Source organism: Archocentrus centrarchus, unplaced genomic scaffold (genome assembly GCF_007364275.1).
Source record: "Archocentrus centrarchus isolate MPI-CPG fArcCen1 unplaced genomic scaffold, fArcCen1 scaffold_57_ctg1, whole genome shotgun sequence".
Taxonomy (NCBI): Eukaryota; Metazoa; Chordata; class Actinopteri; order Cichliformes; family Cichlidae; genus Archocentrus; species Archocentrus centrarchus.
In genome coordinates this window covers 391,259-407,356 of record NW_022060278.1, presented here as the reverse complement: position 1 = coordinate 407,356, position 16,098 = coordinate 391,259, and the positions used below count along the sequence as shown (strand labels likewise).

General features: G+C 40.4%; 1 pseudogene; it reads right to left on the bottom strand.

Moving 5' to 3' along the window:
• The window catches only part of LOC115777559 (obscurin-like), a 698,358-nt pseudogene that overhangs the window by 659,716 nt on the left and 22,544 nt on the right, over window positions 1–16,098 (bottom strand).

Here is a 16,098-nt window from a genome sequence, read left to right as displayed (position 1 = left end):
GGGGGCTATGGGAGAAAAGGTGAGGCAGGTGGCCTGAGGTTTCGGTCGGTTTGGTTGTGCCAGCACCAAAATAAAAGAGGGTACTGCATTAAACCAGAAATACTGATCTGGAGGGGATCACGGTTAGCACTGCAAGAAGGTCCTGGGTTTGAATCCACCTTAGCCAGAGGCTTTCTGTGTGGAGTTAGCATGTTCTCCTCGTGTTTGTGTGAGTTTTCTCCAGGTACTCGGCTTTCCTCCCACAGTGGGGTTAGGTTGGTGATTCTAAATTACCCATAGGTGTGGATGGTTGTCTGTCTCTGAGTTAGCCCTGCGACAGCGGGTGACCTGTACAGGGTGTGTCCTGCCTCTCTGCCTCGTAACAGCTGGGATAGGCTCCAGACCCCCTGAGACCCTGATAAGAAAATAGATGGATAAAGGAGGAGTGACCACTCTGCATCCAGCAGGGGGGGCTGATGGTTAGTTGGTTAATTATACACCTGACTCCCAGTGAGAGCCCCCCCCTCCCCTAATGTGAGCGCACTCAGCAATAAAACTGGAATTAAAATGTTTATTTCACATTTCATATGTGCTCTAAATCACCAGATGAATGATTTGCTCTGCTATTATTCACGTTCTTTTGTCGCATTTTACTGAAATATTTTTTATGTTCTTTATGGATTTTTTTTTGGTAAACATTTGATAAAGTCTCAGGAGTCGGCGGCACTCACAGGGATCCTTTTCTGTGGAAGAAAAGTCATGTGACCCCAAAAAGCCCCTTTGGATTGGTTGCTACCAACAAGCAGGGAAATCTTGAGTTAACGTAACCAGTTGATAACCAGCTTCATGTTTATCCTATTTATCAGTGTGAGGATGAATCCAGATAACAGAAAGATATCTGGATATATTAAACGTGTTCATAGTAAGAGGCCCTGATCGTTTGTGCCATATTTGTAAATCAATTATGAGCCAAAGAAACGAGTGTGAGGGAAACTGTACGACGATACTTGTGTGTCATGCTGTTGTTGTCCTCTGTGGTCTGTGTCTCATGCAGTCTTTCATATGAGATATACCACATGTACAAGTTCTCTGCTGCAGTGTTCTGACTGCATTCTGAGACATCAGCACACAAACAGCTGCTCTCTGTTCACACTCCCTCTTTGTCACACAACAGACTGTCTGTCATGGTAAAGGTAATGAAACTCAAAGCCAACCTGCTGCATGAACATCAGTTTTATTCTAGATTTGCACATGTTAACCTGTTTCATGGTTGGACGTTTAGTTTGTATAAAATCTACCGGGAACCAAAATCAACCATAAACAAAATGTTCAAATCTCAGAAGATGAGACTTCTACCTTCCAACTATAGATGCACAAAATGGTCAAAAATGCACATGAAATGCATTCAGATCTACACAGTGCTGATCATAATTCTTAGATATTTAGACAAACACAGAAAAACTGCTTGTTGGTGTACACCTCAGTACTTCCTCCTGAAAACACTGACTTTAAGTCGTGCTATCAGCTGTTAAACATCAGATATTTCAAACTTTCGTCACTGCTGTTGGAGCAGGATAAAAGAATATTAAATGAATATAGAGAGCGCATGGATATTAAATAGGAATACACCTCCATGTGTTTATGATCAAATGAAGCAGTAAGTCTATATGATATTAGAAGATAATATAGCTAACTGTAGAAAAGCTAAGCCTGTCTGATATTGTGGAGCAGAGGAGGCGGCTCATCAAATGCTTCTTTTGGCTTTTGCTGCTGCAGCTCTCCTCACTGACCTGTAGACAACCACAAACAGACAAAGTGATTTCCAGCATGTAAAGATATTCTGGGCTGAAGCCGTTTAATAAGTGAAGAATAAATCAGCCTGCATGGCAGCATATATACAGAGAGAGCTTCCTGATTGGACTTCAGAAATAACGTCTGCATCAGCTGCAGGACTCGAAGTTCGGTGGATGAAAAGATCATTGAAAACAAACTGACTGTAAGATCATAAACACAATAATATAATTATCCAGGAGGAGGACGAATGATGTCTCCACTAATGCAGCTCAAGGACACTCAGCAGAGCACACCCCCCCCCCCCACCCCAAACTTTCTATGTGATGATACTACACTGCAATAATGAATTATGAATACATGAATAGAAACTACTGAATAAACATATTCAGTGGAGGTGATGCAGACTTTACTCACCTGTTTTCTTCTTGTTGTTTTTTTGTTTTTTGTTGACCTCAGCATACATCAGCCTGTCCTCTGAAAGAGAAGATCAGACCTCAGGACACATTTGTTTAGCAGGTTTATGACACAAAGCTGTTGATGCTTCTGGACTTAGAGGTGGATTCAAACTTTTTACAACAACAACACAGTGAAAGGAATTAAAATGACAATCAGTTGTTACACTGACGCCTCAGCTTATGTGTCTTTGTGATTGTAGTCTGGGTCAGAATCTGTGGTTTCTGTGATTCAGTAGCTAAGCTTGGTAAGTAACTAAACTCCATGTTGACCTATAATTACCTGCAGTATGATGATGACACATTCAAGTACAAACAGTGAATGAGGCTGTTGTGACGTACCTGCAGCTCCCACCTTCACCTCAGCATAAACAGCACTCTCCTCTGGTTTATGATGCTTCCCTGTTAAGATCATCAGATCAAAACTCAATTATTAATACATTTCTAAGCATTGGAAAACATTTCTATTATTTTCTGTGTTGCATGTGTTTTGCACACTCACTCTTCTTTCCAAGGTTTTTCAGTTCAATCAGAGAGTATGTGACACTCTGGGGTTCATCTGCACCTGAAATGTAACATTTGTAGTTACAGGATTGTAAACAGATCACCTGCAGTCAGTCTCATTAAATCAAACATGTGTTTCATCTCTAACTGTTGTGCTGTTCAAAGTATAAATACTGCACTTCACCATTTTCAGTGTCTCCCACATGTGTGATTGATTCATAAAGGTCAGCAAACCAGAGTCAGAGCGATCATTTTATTGACATTACAACAAATAGACAAGTGCACAAACACAAACACTTCAGAGTTTCATTTGAACTGTGAGTCAAAATCAGGACTGTGAGACACTTTCACACCATGAAGCCATAATGGTGTCAGTGTTTGTGTTATGATATGAAACAACATTTGTGTATCCTTTTACACAATCAGGTCTCTAAAATGATTATTTCTGATCTTTTATGCAGTCAGCTGTTTATTTGGACATTTGTTCAGCTGGTTTTTGATAAATATTCTTTGAAAATCTGCTGAACACAAACTGAACCTGAGAAAAATCAGAGTTAATGCAGACTGAATGAAGAGTCAATATTAATAATGATAAAAAGATCGGTTTAAGTGCTGACCAGGATGAAGAGAGTCGTATTCATGAGTTTCATCCTGGTTGACTCCATGATTTGTGGTGGAGCTCGAACTGTGACTCTCAGACTGGATCGACCTGAAACATGAAAGAAACACAATAAATTCAAAGTAACTGATGCAGGTTTAAAATAATAATAATAAAAAGTTTTATACCAACCTGGTGAAGCATGAATCTGTGAAAGAGACACATGTTATTACACAATGAGATCAGAATGATGTTTATGTCTGAATAATTAAAGTGTGTGTAGTAAAATAAATATCTGATCCAGCATCAAAAGAAGAGGCTCTCACACTTGGACTGTCTGCAGCGATACAACAAGAGCAGGAGAATAATGAGGAGAGAGACTCCACAAACCAGTCCAACAATCAGCCACGAAGAGCTGTCAGCTGCTGACACAGTTACTGTAACAACACACAATTATTAATAAACTGTAATTATATTGGATATTTTCCTTCTCAGTCATCAAAATATTTACAAATATTCATCAAATGCTTTGATCCTGCTCACCTTTAACTAACATCCAGCTCTGTGGTGACTCTCTTCCTGAGTATTCACACTTGTAGAAACCTTCATCAGACTTTGACACTGCAGAGATCTTCAGCTCCTCTCGGGTATCATTTTGAATAAGTTTGTCATTGTGATAGAAAAACACATTGGAAAGTATTTTTTGTGTCCTCAAACTGCAGCTCAGACTAACAGAAGCTCCTTCAGTCACAGGATGAACAGGACTCACCAGGATAGGAGCATCAGGATCATCTGTGACACAATCAAACACAATTGTTTCAGTCAGATCAGCTGGTGCAGACTTTTAGAAAAAGCTGACACACAATAATAAGAACAGATTGAACAAATGCTTTTCATCATGAAGATCTAATATCTGATCTTGAATGTTTAAAAACTTCTGTATGTGTCTTATTTTTTCAAATCATCTCTATAGTACTTGTTTGGAATTGTGACATGAAACCTTCTCCTCTTAAGGTCTGGGTTGTTGTTGCAACAGGAATGAAGCACAACAAATGCTCCATTCATTAAGTCACAGTAGTGCTAAACAGCCTCCTCAGTAAATGTGCTGCACAGTTCAGATCACAAAAAACTTCCCTAAACCAAAAACTCATAACAATAAGGAAAAATGTCTGAGTTCTCTTTGGAAAATGTGATGGTGGAATGATGATGATGATGATGATGATGATGATGATGATGATGATAATGATGATGATGATGATGATGATGATTCTGCTCTTGTCGGAGACGGTCGCACTATCTCTCTCTCCCTGCCCTCCCCATCTCTCCGCTTGCTGCTTGCTGTGAGAGCGTCTTTTACACACTGTCCGCATAAGAACAAGATTGAACCATGGATCTGGCAAACTGGGCATTCTCCATCATTGATCGAATTTTTTCCACTATGAGATCTGGGAAAGGGGAGCCTGCGTGTCCGAGTGGAACAGACCCGGTTGGATACGTCATCGACTCTTGGAGCTCGTGGAGACCTGTGTGCTTCTCGGCCCTTGGAGTGGAAGACGTGGAAGACGCCTACATATTCGGCTTTTTGGTAGCGGTATCTTCTCTGTTTGGGCTCGGTGGATACCTGCTTTACTGGCAAATTAAGAAAATCTGGACGGCGGTTCGACATCTGCAGAGGCTGCCGACCCAGGTGGACGGGCTGAGCAGAGCCGTACAAACTCAGACTCAAAGCCTGGTGGACCTGAGCCGCAAGATTAGCGAGCTCGCAGGCGAGAGGGGTTAGATCAGGAGATATAGTTCGGTTCTGCACAGTGAGGACGGCAATCAGCGAATTTGGAATATTGGATTTTTGAATGGTTTCCCAGTAAGACTGAAGGCTGTTGGAAAAACAAGCAGCCTGTTCCAAAACAACATTTGTTATCAGGAATTCGGCTCCCCTGCCGGCCTTGGGTTGGCAACCATATCTCTCTCCAGGGCTCTGTGTGCGGCTGCTCTCTCCCCCACTCTGCGTTGTGATTTGTGAAGCTGGGTCTGGTGTATCACGGCCGCTGATGAAATTCCACCACTATCAGCGAACTGTTTTGGCTGGATCCTGGCATCTGGCTCCACAATGCCCCCACCTTTCGTCTCCGTCTGCATCCCCTCCTGACCTGACCTCACCTACCGCCGCTGTCCTTGCTTTACATGTGCAAATGCTTTGCTAAGGTGGTTTTTTTTGGACCCTGGTATAGTGCTCTTTTGAGCTCTGTACCAGATGACTTTTTTTTAACCTAACTTCCCCATGATGTGTTGTTTTCTCCTCCTGCCAAAGGTAGCGCTGCAAGTAAACGGCTGCATGACCCGAGGACACATATCCCCCTATGTGTGTTGTGTTTGTGTATTTGGATGGTGTTCTGTAACTGCAATTTCCAATGTGTGAACTTGTTCACCCACATGGCAATAAAACTTCATTCATTCATTCATGATGATGAGTTGCAGCCACAGGTGACATGTTTAGGTAGAGCTTTACAGAAAAAGTGGATTTAATATTATGACCACTGACAGGTGAAGTTAATAACACTGATTATCTCTTCATCTGTTAGTGGGTGGGACGTATTAGGCAGCAACTGAAAATGGGTCAGAGCATCTCTGAAACTGCAGGTCTTGTCGGCTGTTCCTGATCTGCAGTATCTGTCAAAAGTGATGAACCAACAGGGTCATTGATGCATGTGGGGAGTGAAGGCTGGCCCGTGTGATCTGATGCTGAATAAGTTCATGCTGGTTCTGATAGAAAGGAGTCAGAATACACAGTTTGCTGTGTTTGGGACTGCAAAGCTGCAAACCAGTCAGAGTGACCATGCTGACCACAGAGTGATGGAAGAAGGTGGCGGGTGGTCAGGTGTGCATGTGTGTCACTTACCTGGTGAACACCTGACACCAGGATGCACTATGGGACTAAATTAGATAATTATATTCATTTTTATATATGTGGCTACTGTAGCAGTGAGGTGTGGTTTGAGCACAGCTGCAGGAGGAGAGGTGGGGCAGAGTAGTTCATGGAGCTGTGCACAGTGCAGGTAAAATAAAGAAAGTTTGCTGCTCTGAACTCCCTGATTGGCTCTGCACTGAGGAGAACTCACATACAGCAGAACCTTTGATACAACTGCACCTTTTTACATGATACACTCTGATGACACATCTTGAGCTTCTTAGCAGTTTATTGCCAAAGAAACTTTTATAAACTGCTTTATAAATGTCAAGTGAAATGAGACCAACAACCAAGAATATTATGCTGCTTTGGTGAGACGCATAAAATTAAACTAATTGTCATTTGTGTTTGTTTTGCCACTTCACACACAGCAAAGCTCATGTTTCTAAATCACTGAAATACAAGAAGAAAATGTATAATAACATACCCTGTACAGTGATGTTGACTGCACTGCTGAACTCTCCTGATCCAGACTCACACCAGTACACTGCAGTATCTGACTGTGATGTGTTGATGTTACATGTGGATCCAGTCATTGTCCTACAGTCAGAGGTCAGTCGGCCGTCCTCAGTGAACTTCTTCACTCTCCACTCAGCAGAGTTTCCCTCACAGGTCAGTGAGACAGAGTCAGAGGTGAAGTGTTGCACTCTGTCAGGACTCACTGTGAGAGACGCTGCTGAATGAACATCTGGAAACATGCAGGGAGGATACAAAGCTCACAGATGTTAGGAATAAAATATCACAGTGAAAATGTTCATTTGTTTGAAGCTTTTTCTGCTCATATTTCAATCAGTGTTAATTTTGTCAAACGATCATTTTTAACTTGAAAACTCAATCAGTCTTTACACATTACAGACTCAACAGTCCAGAATTTAAAGGGAAAAAACAGAGAGATAATTTTCCTACAGAGAGACAGCTGCACTGATGTCTCCTCAGTATGGTATTAAATCTCATACTTGTTAAACCCAAAATAATTGTAAATAAATTCATACAAGATTTGTTAATACAGCTTTAAATGCAGTGACTCCTGCAGCTGCAAACATTTCACTGCACTGAACTATCTGGGTCTCCTCAGTAATAATCTCATGGCTTCATTAGAAGCTGCTTGAAGTTTCTGTAAACTTGCTTTTGTATAGTTTGTCCACAGTGTGCAGAATACAGAGGTGTACAGCAGCTCTGCACACAGAAATCTTCACTCTGTAAATGTCATGTGATCTGTAATAAGACATCCAGGATATGTGACCTGATTACTGACAGTGAGATTATTATCAGACACACTGACCTGCAGACCAGACAAACTTTGGTTCACTGTGATCAGTGTGATACTCTGGGTCTCTTCTTCCAGCTCTACACACAATCCTGCTGTGTGTGTCTGTCCATCAATGATGTAGGAGTCCTGTGCAGTCCCACTGCCATCAGGTAGCAGCTCATAACTGTAGGATTTCTCTGATAGATCAGGAACAGCTTTATACCAGTAGAAGCTCCATCCTGCAGACGGATGTTCAACCTCACAGTTCAGAGTTACTGAGGCTCCAGGACTCAGCCATGATGGAGACACAGTGAGGACAGGACGGGGTCCATCTGTTCAATAAAGATTTTGTCCCAATCTTTAGTCTTTATCAACTTCAAGAGTGAGACTATTTAAAAGTCTAAAATATCTAAAATCTCAACATGTACTAACAAAACACATTTTTACAGCCTGTAAAACACAGAGTGGATAAAACATGCACAAAGGGAAAACCTTCATAGTTAACAAGCGCTACTTTAATGTTTGGTCTTCAACATGTGTTTTATTTTACAACAAATCTTAACACTCACCTTGTTCCTTAATCATAACTGTATCACTGTCCTCAGAGAAGAAAGCTGGATCTCCTCTCCCTCCTCTGCAGTGGTACAGACCTCCTTGTGAGACTCTAATATCTCTGTTTGCTTCATTTCCTCTCATGAGCTGAGCTTCAGAAGAGACTGAATCACGTCTGAACCAGTCAAACTTCCAGCCAGCAGAGCCCTCCACAGAGCAGCTCAGTGTCACGCTGCCCCCTGCTGGTATGATTGAACTTAGTGGTGTCAGTGTGGCTCTGGGTTTACCTGCTGTTGAGTTTACAGGAAAAAGTTCATTAGATTGTCACTTTTTATAGCGTTGATCACATGTTAAACATTTACTGTCTACAAAACTACACTATAAATTTCCGTGATTATCATTCACTTATCAAACTGTCATCTGTGTACTTTCCCCTTTAAACTGATCATATTTTAAGACCACCACAACACGGTGTCTCTCCTTTCTGTTTGCACAGTGAGAAGAACTGCTGTCCTAATCTGCCTGAAATTACAGAGACCATCACAGCAAACATTAATTTTTGTGAAGACTTGATAATCCCAAAGAAGGAAATTTGCCTTTTTCCAAATAACAAACTGTGAGTATCCGAAGCTTGGAAAAGTATCATTAATCAGAGGAACATTGCTTTCAACCGTGGTGATGTTTTTCATAGCAGAGAGTTGCAAAAGCAAGTGAAACAAGAACTGAAGCTGGCCAAAATTAAATATAAAGATAAAGTACAGTCACTGCTGAGCACTGGACGCTCACACCCTGCTTGGGAGGGTGTTAAGTTTATTATGGGAGTGCAACCCAGTGTCCCATTTCTTTTGGAGGTCTGTCTGATTTAGAGCTGGCAAATGATTTGAAAATTTTTTACAATGGTTTTAACATTCACAATTTTAATGAAGAACTGGCTGTGTACAGGGATGTTTCCTCAAAACAGTCAGTTATTATTATTGATAGATTATCAGTGCTCAAATTATTTAAGGGGGTAAAAGAGTGGAAAAGTCCAGGCCCAGATACAATAAATGGACGTCTCCTTAAAAACTGTGCAGAGCAATTGGCTGGAATTTTTTTCATTTCTTTTCTCAAAGTCTCTTTAGTTTCATAAAGTTCCTCATATCTGGAAGGACTCTATTATTGTACTGGTGCCTAAAGTTAAAGCATCTAAATCCTTAAATGATTATCATCCTGTTGCTTTAACATCTTTTTTAATGAAAATATTTGAGAAACTTGTGAGAAATTTTTGTGCCACTCAGACAAAATTAGACCCCCTCCAATTCACCAATAGAACAGGGAGGGGTGTGGAGGATGCTGTGTGCACTTTGCTCCACAAAGTTCTGGAGCATCTGGATGGGGCACGTAATTTTTCCCATTTGCGTTTTATAGATTTTTCATCTGCTTTTAATCGCATTCAGCCCCATATTTTAGTGAGACGTCTTACATATAATCTTGATTCTGGTCTGGTTTCTTGGCTCATGGATGTTTTAACAGATAGACCACAGAGAGTGCGAGTCAGCAGCATTTTATCTGCTTTTATCCTCCACTGGTTCCCCTCAGGGACGTGTCCTCTCTGCACTTTTATTTGTTCTCTACACAAATGATTGTCAAAGCCACAACAGAACAGATATATAATTAAGTACACAGACAACTCAGTGATCATCTCTCTGCTCCATGATGCAGATCCTGACCATGGCCCAGTTGTAGATGACTTTGTAACTTGGTGTGGGAATTCCTTTCTGGACATAAATGCATCAAAAACAAAGGAAATGATCACAGACTTTAGTCGGAAAACTTAATCCTTACCTGCTGTTCATATTCATGGATAGGAAATAAAAGCAGTGGAGAAATACAAATATTTGGGCACTATACTGGACAACAAACTGTCATTTAATGCAAATACAGATGCCATTTGTGCAAAGGCTCAGCAGCATATGTATTTGTTCAGGAAGGAGGTACTCTCTGCCACAGTGCAGAACAAAAAGATTGAAGTTCTCATTTATTCCCACTGCTGTTAACTTTTAGATGATTCTGTGTCCCTGGTTGTATGTTTGATTGTTTGATTCATTCTTGCTGTTGGCTGCAAAACAAACTGCTCCTCTTGATAATAAAGTTTATTGATTGATTGATTGATTGATTGATTGATTGATTGATGCTGATTGATTGATTGATTGATTGATTGATTGTCTGGAGACAGCTGGATCATTGTTGGAGGCAGAAATATTTCTTGTTTTCCTATTCAGACAGATGCTTTCAGTAAAACATTAAAGTTCAAGCATGAATCAAGACTAACGTACCTGAAACTGTCAGAGTGAAGGCATCACTCCATCCTGTAAAGAGATAGTCACTGCTACCCCGACAGCTGTAGGCTCCTCTGTGGACCCTGAAACTCTGCTGATCCTGTATTCTCTGGATGTTGGAGGGCTGATTGTGTTGGGGTGCTCTCCATTCATATTTCCACACCTTCCTTCACCTTCCTTCAATCTCACATCTGAGGCTGATTTTCTCACCAGTGAATATCTGAGACCAGCTGGGATGCAGTTTCACAGCAGACAAAACTGTTCCCAAAAAACACACAAAAAAACACACAAAGGAAAAACCTTCACAGTTATCAAGTGTTACTTTGATGTTTGATCCTCAACGTGTGTTTTATTTTACAACAAAACTTAACACTCACCTTGTTCCTTAATCATAACTGTATCACTGTCCTCAGAGAAGAAGCTGGATCTCCTCTCCCTCCTCTGCATGGTACAGACCTCCTTGTGAGACTCTAATATCTCTGTTTGCTCATTTCTCTCATGAGCTGAGCTTCAGAAGAGACTGAATCACGTCTGAACCAGTCAAACTTCCAGCCAGCAGAGCCCTCCACAGAGCAGCTCAGGGTCCACACTGCCCCCTGCTGGAACAGCTGTGTTATCAGCTCTCAGTTCAGCCTTTGGTTTATCTGCAGTTCAGTTTAGAACAAGAACAGAACAGAAAAATGAATCAGAACAATTTAAAGAAACTGCACGAAATATCACAAAACCTTGATGATGAAGATACAACACACTGTAACAACTGTCACACAAAGTACTCGTTTAATCAGCACTTTGAACCTTTTATGTTTACGTTGCTGTATTTAAAAATAATTAAGGATATTTTTCTAATGATATAATTAATTTGAAGTGTGGCTGAGTTTAACGATCAGTAATGAGAAGACGACTCTAGAAGAAAGTTAACATTTCCAAATCCTGAAGAGTCAGAAACACGAGGAAAATATTTATATTTCTGAATTCTGTTACTTTCTAGATCTGTGTATAGATGTGTTTTGTGAAAATATCGTTTTTCATGTTTTTAGTTATAATGAAGTGTTAGCAAAAAGGTAATATAAGCAGGTAATGGAGTGTTAATATTATTACACCCAGTTTTTGCAGTAGGGTAGCTGTAGCATTTCCTTGTAAGTAGCTTGCAGACGAAAGTGACCCTGAAATTATGGGCAGTCATTTTGTTTTTTGTATACAAGGGCAAAAGATTTAATATTTGTAGTTTGTGTTAAGAAATATGTTAGAAGAATATATTGTGAATGAGAAGAAGTATGATTTAATGTTTTGTAAATAAACAGACGAGGAAGGCCTGCAGACCAAACGCAGCTGAGTTCTCCCGTCTTTATTTGTTTCTGTGTGAAAAAGACCCACCAGGGTCTGTAAACATACACACCTGCAGTACATCAGAACAGTACCAAGGAACAAGAATATTAATAATCAATCTACAATAAATCAAGTAAAAACTGCTTTGATCCTCTCACCTTTAACTAACATCCAGCTCTGTGGTGACTCTCTTCTGAGTATTCACACTTGTAAAACCTTTCATCAGACTGTTGACACTGCAGAGATCTTCAGCTCCTCTCGGTATCACTTTGAATAAGTTTGTCATTGTGGTAGAAAAACACATGGAAAAGTATTTTTTGTGTCCTCGAACTGCAGCTCAGACTAACAGAAGCTCCTTCAGTCACAGGATGAACAGGACTCACCAGGATAGGACATCGATCATCTGTGGACACAATCAAACACAATTGTTTCAGTCAGATCAGCTGGTGCAGACTTTTAGAAAAAAGCTGACACACAATAATAAGAACAGATTGAACAAATGCTTTTCATCATGAAGATCAAATATCTGATCGTGTATATTTAAAAACTTCTGTATGTGTCAAATGACTTTTTTTTTACTAAATATTTGTATAGAATTTATTTTGAATTGTGATCTGGTGACATGAAAAATTAAGTTCAGATCACAGTGAACACAAAACTTCCCTAAACCAAACCGTCATCACAATGAGGAAAAATATGTGACTGAGTTCTTTTTGGAAACTGTGATGATGATGATGATGAGATGATTGACGATGAGGAAGCTGAGGAGTTTGATCCTCCTATAGTTGGAGCACAGCCTCCCCCTTCAAGATGAGAACCACCACCCCAGTCTGCCAATCCAGAAGCTTCACCCGAGCTCTCCATGTCAGGGTGAATCTCATCTGTCTCTGGGGCCCTGCCAGTTGTTCAACTATCTCAGTGGCATCACCCCCCAGTGATGGGTGAGGTTCTGGGCTCACCCCAACACACGACCTGGACTCTGGAACCAGTCTGGAGTAACACTGTTTAGAATTAGAACTAGATTAAAATCTACAGTAAAAGTCGCACAAATTGAATTTTCGCTCTAGTCAGATTGCTTCTGCAGGTCCCGATTGTTCCTAACGTTAGTTAGATTAAGATAAGATAGTGTTATCGTCACATGCACAGTTATACCACAGTACAATGCACAGTGAATGTATTTTGTACCTGCAACCATATATACACACACATATAATAAGAAGAATAAAAATAAAAATAAAAAATAAGTAATTCATAAAAATAAGTAGTTCCAGTAAAAATCATCATTGTTTCCGCTCTCCCGAGTTTAAGCTGGGGAGCGCCACAGGACAACTGTGTGAGTGCGCATGTGCGTGCGCTCACCGCGCTGGTCCGCAAAGTAATGGCTGCGGTCTGCAGAGAAAGCGGCAGAGTCCCGTATGGAGGTTCTTTGAGTACAAACACCTGCACACGACACAAGGTAATTAACACACACAATCCAGCTACACAAGCATAAATGCGGACATGAGGTCGGCAACTTCTGTAGGTTGTGTACAGAGGCCGCAAAGGACCCTGCAGGTTTAATAGCGAGCATCTAACCAAGCTAGCTCCAAAACAGAAGCAGCTTCAGGTGGTGAGAACATCAGGATGCAGCTGGATTTGAGCTTTGACTCCTTCAAAGAGTTTGTTTTGTTTAACACCACATGTAGGCGTTATTAATCTGCTGCACTGATGCTGAAGTTTATTGTGGAGTTTATTGTAGAATTTATTGAGTTTGGGAGTTCATGTTTTTCTTTGTTTCTCCCTGTTGATGTTCATGTGTGTCCTTAATATTACACAAATTAGCATGTCTTGTGAACAGTGGTTGTTGACTATATTTCTTTAACTGTATCTTTTGTCAAGTTTTCATTACACAATAGTCCCTTTTGCGCCTTGAATCTTGCACCTGATCAGGTATGAAAATACTAAACTAATACTGAAACTAACTGAAACTAACTAAAAACTAAGCATGAAACCAAAAATAAAAACTAATAAAACGAGCAAAACACTCTGAAAACTAATTAAACTAACTGAATTAGAGAAAAAAAAGTAAAAACTAACTAAAACTAAACTATAATGTAAAATCCAAAACTATTATAACCCTGGATACTGACAATAATGTGAAGGACACACAGGTACACAGGGCAGGTCTGACTCCAGAGCAGTGGTAGATGTGTGTAAAATGTCACGTAGGTGGAGTCACTCAGTCTGGATCTCAAGCAGTTCTTGTTTGAGTTCAGAACAGAGAAAATCTGCATTCACAAACATGTGGAGCCAAACAAGATGAACATTTTCTATGCAAATGTTCATCTCTGGAAACTTGATCTTATCCAGCTGCTGGTGTTGTGCCAAATAGTGATTTCAGAAAAAAAAACGACAACCTGATTGCCAACGTTTTTGTGTGTTTTTGATGTATAATGTCTCTGCTTACATTGGTTAGTAGACTGTAGTCCACAGAATTTATGAAGGCCTTATAAATAAAATTAAGAAATTACCTGTTTTGTATCTTTATGACTGTGTTACTGTATCTACATTATAATCTACCTGCTCCATCAACTATCTTTATAGAGCTGTGATGTTATATTCTTCTGCTGCACTCTTGGGCAGATCTCTCTGAAAAAATGAGTTTTTACCTCATAAAGAAAATATAAAAATCACTTTGCCAAAACGTGATTGCAGCTTCTACCTGTGACAGGAGTGTTCTTTCTCACTCAAAATAAATCGATATTATCATGAGAAAAATGTTTGACAGATTATTGGCCAAAGATTAATTTACACCAGTTTAAATAGCAAATCTTTTTTTTTTTTTTTTTGGCAAATACTAAAAAATTATTTTTTTACCCGTCACCGATAAAGAGACACGAGAGACGTGCTGGTGTCATCTGATGACACTGTTGGGTTTTCTCTGTATTATTGTAGGGTCTTTACCCACAATACATTATGAAAACAAAATTGAACTGAATTGAATTGAATTGAATTGAAGACAGGTGGAGCGTTAAGATGTGTGGCACCATCTGCGTGTCTACACTGACCACACAGTGAGTACACAGAGGGAGAGGCTCCTGCAAAGTTCACTTAGAGACCGGAAAGAGTAAGAGGAAGTTACAGGGAGGAAAATGATTGACAGAAAACGTAGTTTGGACACATTTTAATGTGACAGAGTGCAGACTGTGCAAAGGTAAAAATTTTTATCAAGCAGGTTCCACAAACAACCTGCACAGGCATGTGCAAACTGTGCATCCATCAGTGCAATTGGAACAAAACAGGGCAGGTCATATCAGGAAGGAGAAACAGGATCAACCCCTCACAGGCCCTTGGTTTTTCTGAGTGCCAATCTTTTGTTTTTTATAATTTACATTTGGAGCTCTCTATTCTATGTTGAGTATATACATAAAGATAACATCTTATGTCTGTTTTTACATTAGTAATTCATTTTACACATATTTTTACAATAAATCTGAGGAGCCACTTGGGAGCCAAAAGCTCTCAAAAAGAGCCAGAATTCCCATCGCTAGTTGGTAACACTGTGTGGCACCTATGACCCCCACCCAGTCTTCTTCTTTTTAAGGTGGTGAAGCAGTTGGCAGACATCTGTTACATGAGACTGCCTCCATGAGTTAAAAAGAGGAATTACACGCTGAGTTGTATTAATTGCTTGGGCCGGGGGACCAAAAATAACACATGTATGGACAAGACTCATAGGCCATATAAAATCCGAACTCGGGTTTGGCCCACGGGCCATATTTTGGACACCCCTGCTTTAAATAGACACATGAGGTGGGGGGTTGGGGTTAAAACTAAATGCAAGGGGCGAAAGACAGCAGAGGGGGCTTCCCAATTCAGGGGCTGCATCCTTCTAAGGCTGCATTTGAAGGAAGATTATGTCATAGATAATCCGATAATCTCAATTAAGGCACAAATGCTCGTGGTCTCCCCTATCCCATAATTCACTGTGGGCTGAATCCTGTTGGAGGAATGGCGGAGGCCAGCACTTGAAGATTTTGAAATCTGACTGTTTGTGTGACACAAAATAAACTTTTACAGTGTTTTAGGTGAGAATGTAGATGTGTAAACCTCAACTTATCAAGATATCATAATTGAAAAAATGCTCCAATGATTTCTGAGATGCTCGTTCTCACTGGTCTAACAGCCAGTTTTCCTCGCCAGCTGTCAGCTGACCGGGCGGTCGATGCTCACCATACCCGGAGAGAACGCCTGAATCATTTTCACAACTTTCACCACTGAGTGGAAGTTAAGCACAGATATAATTCAGTCAGATCGTCTCTAACGGTTGATGTTTGGCTTATTTCAGTGTTTCATTTGTTCCTCAGCAAATCGGTTTGGCT